Raw genomic sequence first — 6739 nt, 5'->3', positions numbered from 1 at the left:
TCTTACAGGGAAGGTGCACAGATGTCTGGCGTTCAGACCTCCCTCTTGGCAGAAGATGAAGGCCAGAAACAGGACTTGTTCCAGAAGCTGTGTTGCTTCTGTAGTTCACACTCTCATCTGCACAGACTAGTCTCAGAGGGATCCGGGAACCAAGATGGCTCCCCCAGGTGCTCCAGCAAAGCCCTCCAGGGCAGGGCGGACACCTCTCCTCTGTCAGGGAAGGTGTCCAGATGTCTGGAGCCCAAAACGGGGTCCTTTCTCAGAGTCTGTCCTCTAGGGACCTTGGGGGTGTCTGCCGACTCTGCGCCCAGGTGACCAAGTGCTGGCACCTACTGGAAGGGACTTGTGACCCTGGTCAGGCCGGGTTTCCTGCTTCTCTAATGCTTTCTCAGGTCCCAGGCGATTGGATCGGAACAGAAGTTGTGTTCCACTCACCAGTGGTCCTAAGATCGTGTGGAGAGTCCTCTAGGGGATCTTGGGGGTGTCCACCGACTCCGTGCCCAAGGTGACCTGGACTATCCTTCAGCTTCTTGCAAGAGGCTAACACCACAGAAAGTCTTGTAAATGATCACAGAAATGAACTACTGGGTGAGCCATAGGAGAGATCTTGGATAAGGTGCAGGATGGTGGCCTAGGCTTGACTGTGTTTATGCTTAGATATGACTGCAACCTGCCCCTGATGCTTCATTCATCCTACCTGCTGCTGCTTGGTACATAGGTCATAGATATTCAGGCTGCCTTCTTTACACAGCCTCTTTGTTTCTTTGGAGCATTTTTTCCAATGCAATCTGCTCCCCTGGCAGCTGCCTGTTCTCCTTCCACAACATCCTGACTTTGTGCTGAAGGTGGTTAGATTCACTCAGGAGGTGGCAGTGCCTGATGCTGAGCCACAAACAAAAAATTGTGACTCCCAGGCAGCACCTTCCTCCCACTCCTCCCAAGGACCATCCTCCCATCATGAGCCCTGACCCCCAGACAGCCTCAGACAACAATTCATATTGGCCATGGAGCATCACATAGAAGCCTCACTGATGTCCTGGGACATTTTCTGCAGGTTGGCTATCACCTGTTGGTGTTGCATCTCGAGCATGAAGGCCTCAAAGTTGATCCTGTGGGAGGGCATGGCCCAAGGAGCAAATAATTCCTTGAACTGAGGCTACAAGGATCATGTCAATTCAAGCTGAATCGTGGACTACCTCAGCCCACATATGCCACATCCTTGCTCCTTGGTACTGGTTCCTCTTGGTGATTATTAAAATTATTACTCTTGGCCTGGGGCCAGTAGAGGTAGGGAAGTAAAAGAAGAGAGCTGACCTGCTTTAGCTCCCTGAGGGGACTTGAAGGAATAGATGAGCTCTCCAAGAACTTTCCAGGAGCCTGTGCCACAGGCCTGGGTCCACCTTAAACCTGTGATGACCCTTCTCCTGTTTTTAGACAAGGAATTGTCAATCCTTGGTTCTATTGCTACATAAATCCCAAAAGGACATAATATTTACAGTGAAAGGCTTTATAAAAACACATACTAGGAGTTTCCAACATGCACCCAAGGTGAGCACAAAGGTCATGTGCTGTGCTGCTAAAATGGAAGGCTCCTTGTCCTCATCACTATCATGCCCTGAAAATTGATTCAGGCCAATCCTCAGGCCAAATCAAGGCCAGAGACTCCCTGGATTGTAAGGTAAAACACACACACACACACACACACACACACACACACACACACACACTTAGAATGCCAAATAAATACAATTCAGAGTACAATGAGCAAAATCAGAGAAAAGCAGTGACCTACAGAAATCCTGTCACACTGAGAGGCAGCACGTGGGACCAGAACTCTCCAACTGTTGACCGGACCAATTAGAACCAAAGTACCTCCAGGTCAGTTACAAAAGTGATTTGACATAAGCACACAGCACCTAGCAATTTCTATAAGCCAACACATGTCCAGGCTTCTTAAAATGCAGGATGAGAGCTCACACACTTCTACCCTTATTCCCAGACTGTGATTCAGGCCACAGGCTCTGGTTTACTTTTGGGGGAATCAAAAGAGCCTGTGACCCCATCTCACTCCTATCTGAACTTCAAGTTTTGTATCTAAGATGTAATCAGGAAAATGATTTTGGGCATGAGAACACTCTGGAGTTGTAGCCTCCTGTGATGTGAGGAAATCTTGGGTTAACAGAGAGGGCCCAAGATAGCAAAGAACTGGGCATAATGACTACCTGTTGTTGTTCAAATCCTTGTTAGTGTAATGGGCCAGGATTCCCCAGAGTTCATCCCTCCCATTTGTCATCTTCTGGAGATCGTCAGATTCTCCAACCTCTTCAACCTCTCCTCCTCCTTAGAGATGGTGGAGGGTTGGGATGATGCCTTCCCAGTAGATCCTGTAGGTAGATAAACACTACTAAACTTGCATAGATGATGGCACAGGGCCAGGAGAAACCATGCTTAGTCCCAAATAGAAATCTGAGGAAGAAGTGTTGCTAGAGACACTAGTGAATCCCTGAAAGAGCAGGAAAGTTATCTTCAAGCTGGGCTCCTCAGCTATGTCCCTGTTCCCAAGCACCATAGGTAGACATATGCCTCACACCCTACTGCCATCTCCCTGGCTCTGAAATGTATCAGCTGGCCCAGGCAAGAAGAATTGAAGGACATTGTTAGCTCATGTTTGATGTGATGCAGGGAATTCTTGGAATCCATACTGATTAGCACCCAAGCCCTAATCATGTTTGTTCAAGACCAAAGTGTCTGAGAACGTGGTGAGGTCTGTCTTACATGACCAGGAGAGTATTCCTCTTTGCTCTTGGCATCACATACTCATGTATCCTACAGGAATATGCTTAGGATGAAGTGCTTCAACACTATCCTGACAGCAACACTCTGTTATTCTCACAGAGACTCCTCCAGGCCCACTCAGTATGAAAGGAAAGAGCTCTGAGGAAAGCAGATTGACACATGTCAATTCCCGGCTCTCTGCCAAATTGATCTGCAGAAATTATTGAGTCTGGGTCTGCCATTTAGGAAGACTGAGGTTCAAATCATAAGTCCTACTCCTGGAAGGACCAGCATAAGCTTTCCTCCTCCAGGAAGCTCCCCAAACCCTGCCCAGGACTCACTGGACCTTCCCCAGGACCATTTCTTTCTTGTTGTTCTACAGCATGATAGAAGGTCAGCCTCCTTCTGTCTTGATATGGCCTCTCCTTGTTTTCCATTCTCACTTCAAAATAGCCTAAGCAGCCTGAACAACATGCCTGCTTGCAAAACTAATAGACTCTAAAGGGATTCTCCATAGGCTGCTGGTGTCACCACAACACTGGTGACATCACAGGTGATTCTAGGATTCTCCCGAATACAAGAGATTGTCCCCGAAAGGGACTACTGGTGATGTCACAATTAATAATGGATAGTAATGGAATGTTTTCAAACTGTGTTACATACACTGCTGCCGACTGAAGGGCAAACATTTATTTGTGAGAAAGGGTCGTCTTATGTTGCCCAGGCTAACCTAATAAGAATAGAATTTGTGGATAGGGATTTTTCCAAAGAAGCTATTACAAATATTCTCTATATGATCAAAAAAAACACAGAGGAAAAAGAAAATATGATCAAGAGAGATACGAAGGATGTGCAAGACATCTTCTGTAGAGAAGGGGAGGTGTGGAGTGGAAACTCAGTTCCATGCAGGGGAAAGGGATGAAGGGAGATGGGGGAGGTCATAAATGTGGAGATGAAAAAAAAATGATACTAACCCTACAGTATAGAATAGGACTTGGTGGTTTGGGTATAAATGTGTGGTTATATTCACATATACTTCACCTCTGTTTTTTTTTTAAACTATGTCTGTATGTGTGTGAATTTATATCTGTATGTGTATATGTGAACATGTACATGCATTTTCTAGCTCTGTTCAGGGAGAGGACCTGTGAGCAATGACCATATTGCACAGCCAGATCTTGGTTCTTAAATACCATTCTCTAAGGAACCAGGGCTCCCTGGAGGAAAGGATGACTTCAGGGCTGAGAAAGAAATAAGAGGAGAACCTGCTTTTACTCCAAACTAGGCAAATGCTCAAAGGAATGAGGGATTCACACCCAAAGGACAGAGTAACCAGCTTTTAGCCTGTGCTAATTTAAGATCAAAATAACAGATGACAGGAGCTGGAGAGAGAAATGGTCGAGTGGTTAAAAGCATGGCTGTTCTTCCTGCAGACCTGGGTTCAATTTCCAGAACCCACAGTGCTGCTTATAGAGGATCTGGTACCCTCTCTGCCCTCCATGAGTGCCAGGCACACACATGGTGTACAGAAAGACATGCAGGCAAAATACCTGTACATGTAAAATAAATAATAAATTAACCAAGATTATAAACTATTGATTAAGTGGGGACACCTGAGTCCATAGCAACATAATTAAATATATTAAGAACAAACAAACAAACCAGGATGTTTTATGAGTAAGAAAAGAGTCACACAATCTTGATCTACCTTTCCCAAATTTCAAGATACTGAAGAACTGCAAAGGGAAAAAGAATTACTTCTCATGGAGAAACTGTGAGGATGTCACCTTAGTCAATAATCAAAGTTAATGTCACTAGTAAGTGGCAACTCAAAATCAAGTCCCACTTGGATGGGGGCAACAAAGCAACACTCTATGTGGTCAAGGTTTTCTAACTAGAATTTAATCAGAACAAAATATCAGATAAGGGGGACAGCAAAACGTTCAGTGGGTAAATATCTTTGTTGCCATGCCTCACGCCCTGAGTTTGATCCGCAAGGACCACATAGTGAAGGAAAGAAATGTCAGATGAGCCCAAACTGAGTGACCTTGCATAAAATAAATGGACCACAATCTTAAAAATGTGTCAAGGTCTCGAGAGAAGCTGTGTCACACAGGACAGCTAAGTGCAAGACAGGATTTTCAATCAGGTCCTTTTGCTAAAGAAATTATGATTGGGGTCATTTTTCACATTTAAATGGGGTCTCACTATTAGAATGGAAATGTGTACCACTATTGACTCTGACCATTACACTATATCCATGGAGAAGAATATCCTGAGTAGCAGAAAATAGACATTAAAGCATTTGAAGGTGGAAGGCCAAGCTCTTGCCACTGTACTTGTGACTTGTCAACTGACATGTCTCCAGGACAGAAATAACTTTACAGAAGAAAGAATGTCATCATTTGAAAAACACAGTTTTAGATTTATGGATGTGTGTGTGTGTGTATATGTGTGTGTGCCACATGAGTGTGGATACCCAAAGGGACCAAGACAAGGTGCCAAATTCCCAGAGCTGGAGTCACCGGTAGCTGTGGGTTGCTGGGAACTGAGCTCTGATAATCTATAAGAGCAGCAAGTGCTCTTAGTGCTAAAGCCAAGGCATCGCTTAGCCCCTGCTTTGTTTGTAAAGTGGGTTCTTATTGGTCTGGAGCTCTTCTGTTAGCCAGGGTGGCTGACCAGTAAGCTCCAAGGATCTGCTTGTCTCCTGTGTGCTAGAATCACAAGTGCACACCGTCACATCTGGGGTGAGGCTCAAACCCAGGTCTTCAAGCTTGTGTGGCAAGAACTTCAGTAACTGAACTTTCTCATTCTCTACTCTGACAGTAGCATTGATCTTCCCAGACTGATAACTGCTGAAATCCAGGTCACGGCTCACCTCACCAAACTCAAAGCAAGGAGTGAGGAGAGGGAGACTCTAGACAGCCATTGGACTACAACCATCGGCTCTGAAATAATGAGAAACTATTGTAAGCAGACAGATGCCTTGATGTCTCTGAGAAGTTGCAAAAGAGACAGCTGTTTATGAAGATAGAAGGCAGACCGCCTGTCAAGCTGACATGGAATGAAGAGCTACAGTTCCATCTTCATTACATCCTGAAATTGAGCTCCATCTTCAAATTGATGCCTCAGAATCCATAGGAGCCATCAAGCAAAGAAATACACCCTGACAGGTTGTCATGGCCTCCGCCCATGTGAAGTTGCCTGTGCACTAAAGGTTATCAGTCATGATGTCATGTCCTCAGCTGGTTTGCCTGCATTAATGCAGTTACCCAGGGCTGCTTCAGTCTTTTGTGTAGTTGATATTACAAGCTTACACCACCAGGCTTAGTTAACAGTCCTGTGTGTGTGTGTGTGTGTGTGTGTGTGTGTGTGTAAGGAGGACTCTGCTTTCACTGATAACTGGGCTATTTCAAAAGTTTAATTTCTTGGGATTTAAAACTTCTAAACTTTTGTAAAAGGTACAAATTGAGAATCTCAAAATATTGGACCACCTTGCTTTAAAAACTTTTTTTAATGAAAAATGGTGTGTGTGTGTGGCTAAGACACAAGTCAAAACACAAAATTCATTTATATTTCACACCTCATGAATATAGCCTGGAATTAATGATTTACAGGATTTATAATGAGCTTATGCTTTTACTATGACCCTTCAATTGAGGTCAAGTGTGGAAGTTTCTCCTGGTGGCACTGTCTTGGTGCTTAGCAAGTTTTGGATTTGGAAATGTTTTAGGCTTTCAAATTTAGATGCTTAGTGTATGGTGCTTCCCCAGTGGCAATGTAAAATGCATAGGGATAAGTATATATGTGGTGCTGGACCAATAGTTACTGAGTTCTTAAATATTTTATCAGCCTTCCTCAAATAGAAGTTTCTCACTCATCTCAATGCAGACCAGAATTTAATTGAAAAGCTTTTGCTTCATTTACAGCAAGTACAATAAATTAAAGCTGGCCATACTTGAAT

General features: G+C 44.3%; 1 long non-coding RNA gene across 2 annotated transcripts; it reads left to right on the top strand.

The window, feature by feature from the left end:
• Positions 1-457: 457 nt before the first annotated feature.
• On the top strand, positions 458-5949 carry Gm41102. 2 transcript variants are annotated; one of them, XR_874380.2, is made up of 2 exons: positions 458-588; positions 5602-5949. It is a non-coding gene; the product is annotated as a predicted gene, 41102 (long non-coding RNA). The 2 variants fall into 2 exon arrangements; XR_874381.1 differs by lacking the exon at positions 458-588 and adding an exon at positions 1144-1169.
• Positions 5950-6739: the final 790 nt, after the last annotated feature.

This window comes from Mus musculus, chromosome 14 (assembly GCF_000001635.26).
Source record: "Mus musculus strain C57BL/6J chromosome 14, GRCm38.p6 C57BL/6J".
Lineage (NCBI taxonomy): Eukaryota > Metazoa > Chordata > Mammalia > Rodentia > Muridae > Mus > Mus musculus.
This window is presented reverse-complemented; position numbering and strand designations above follow the sequence as displayed.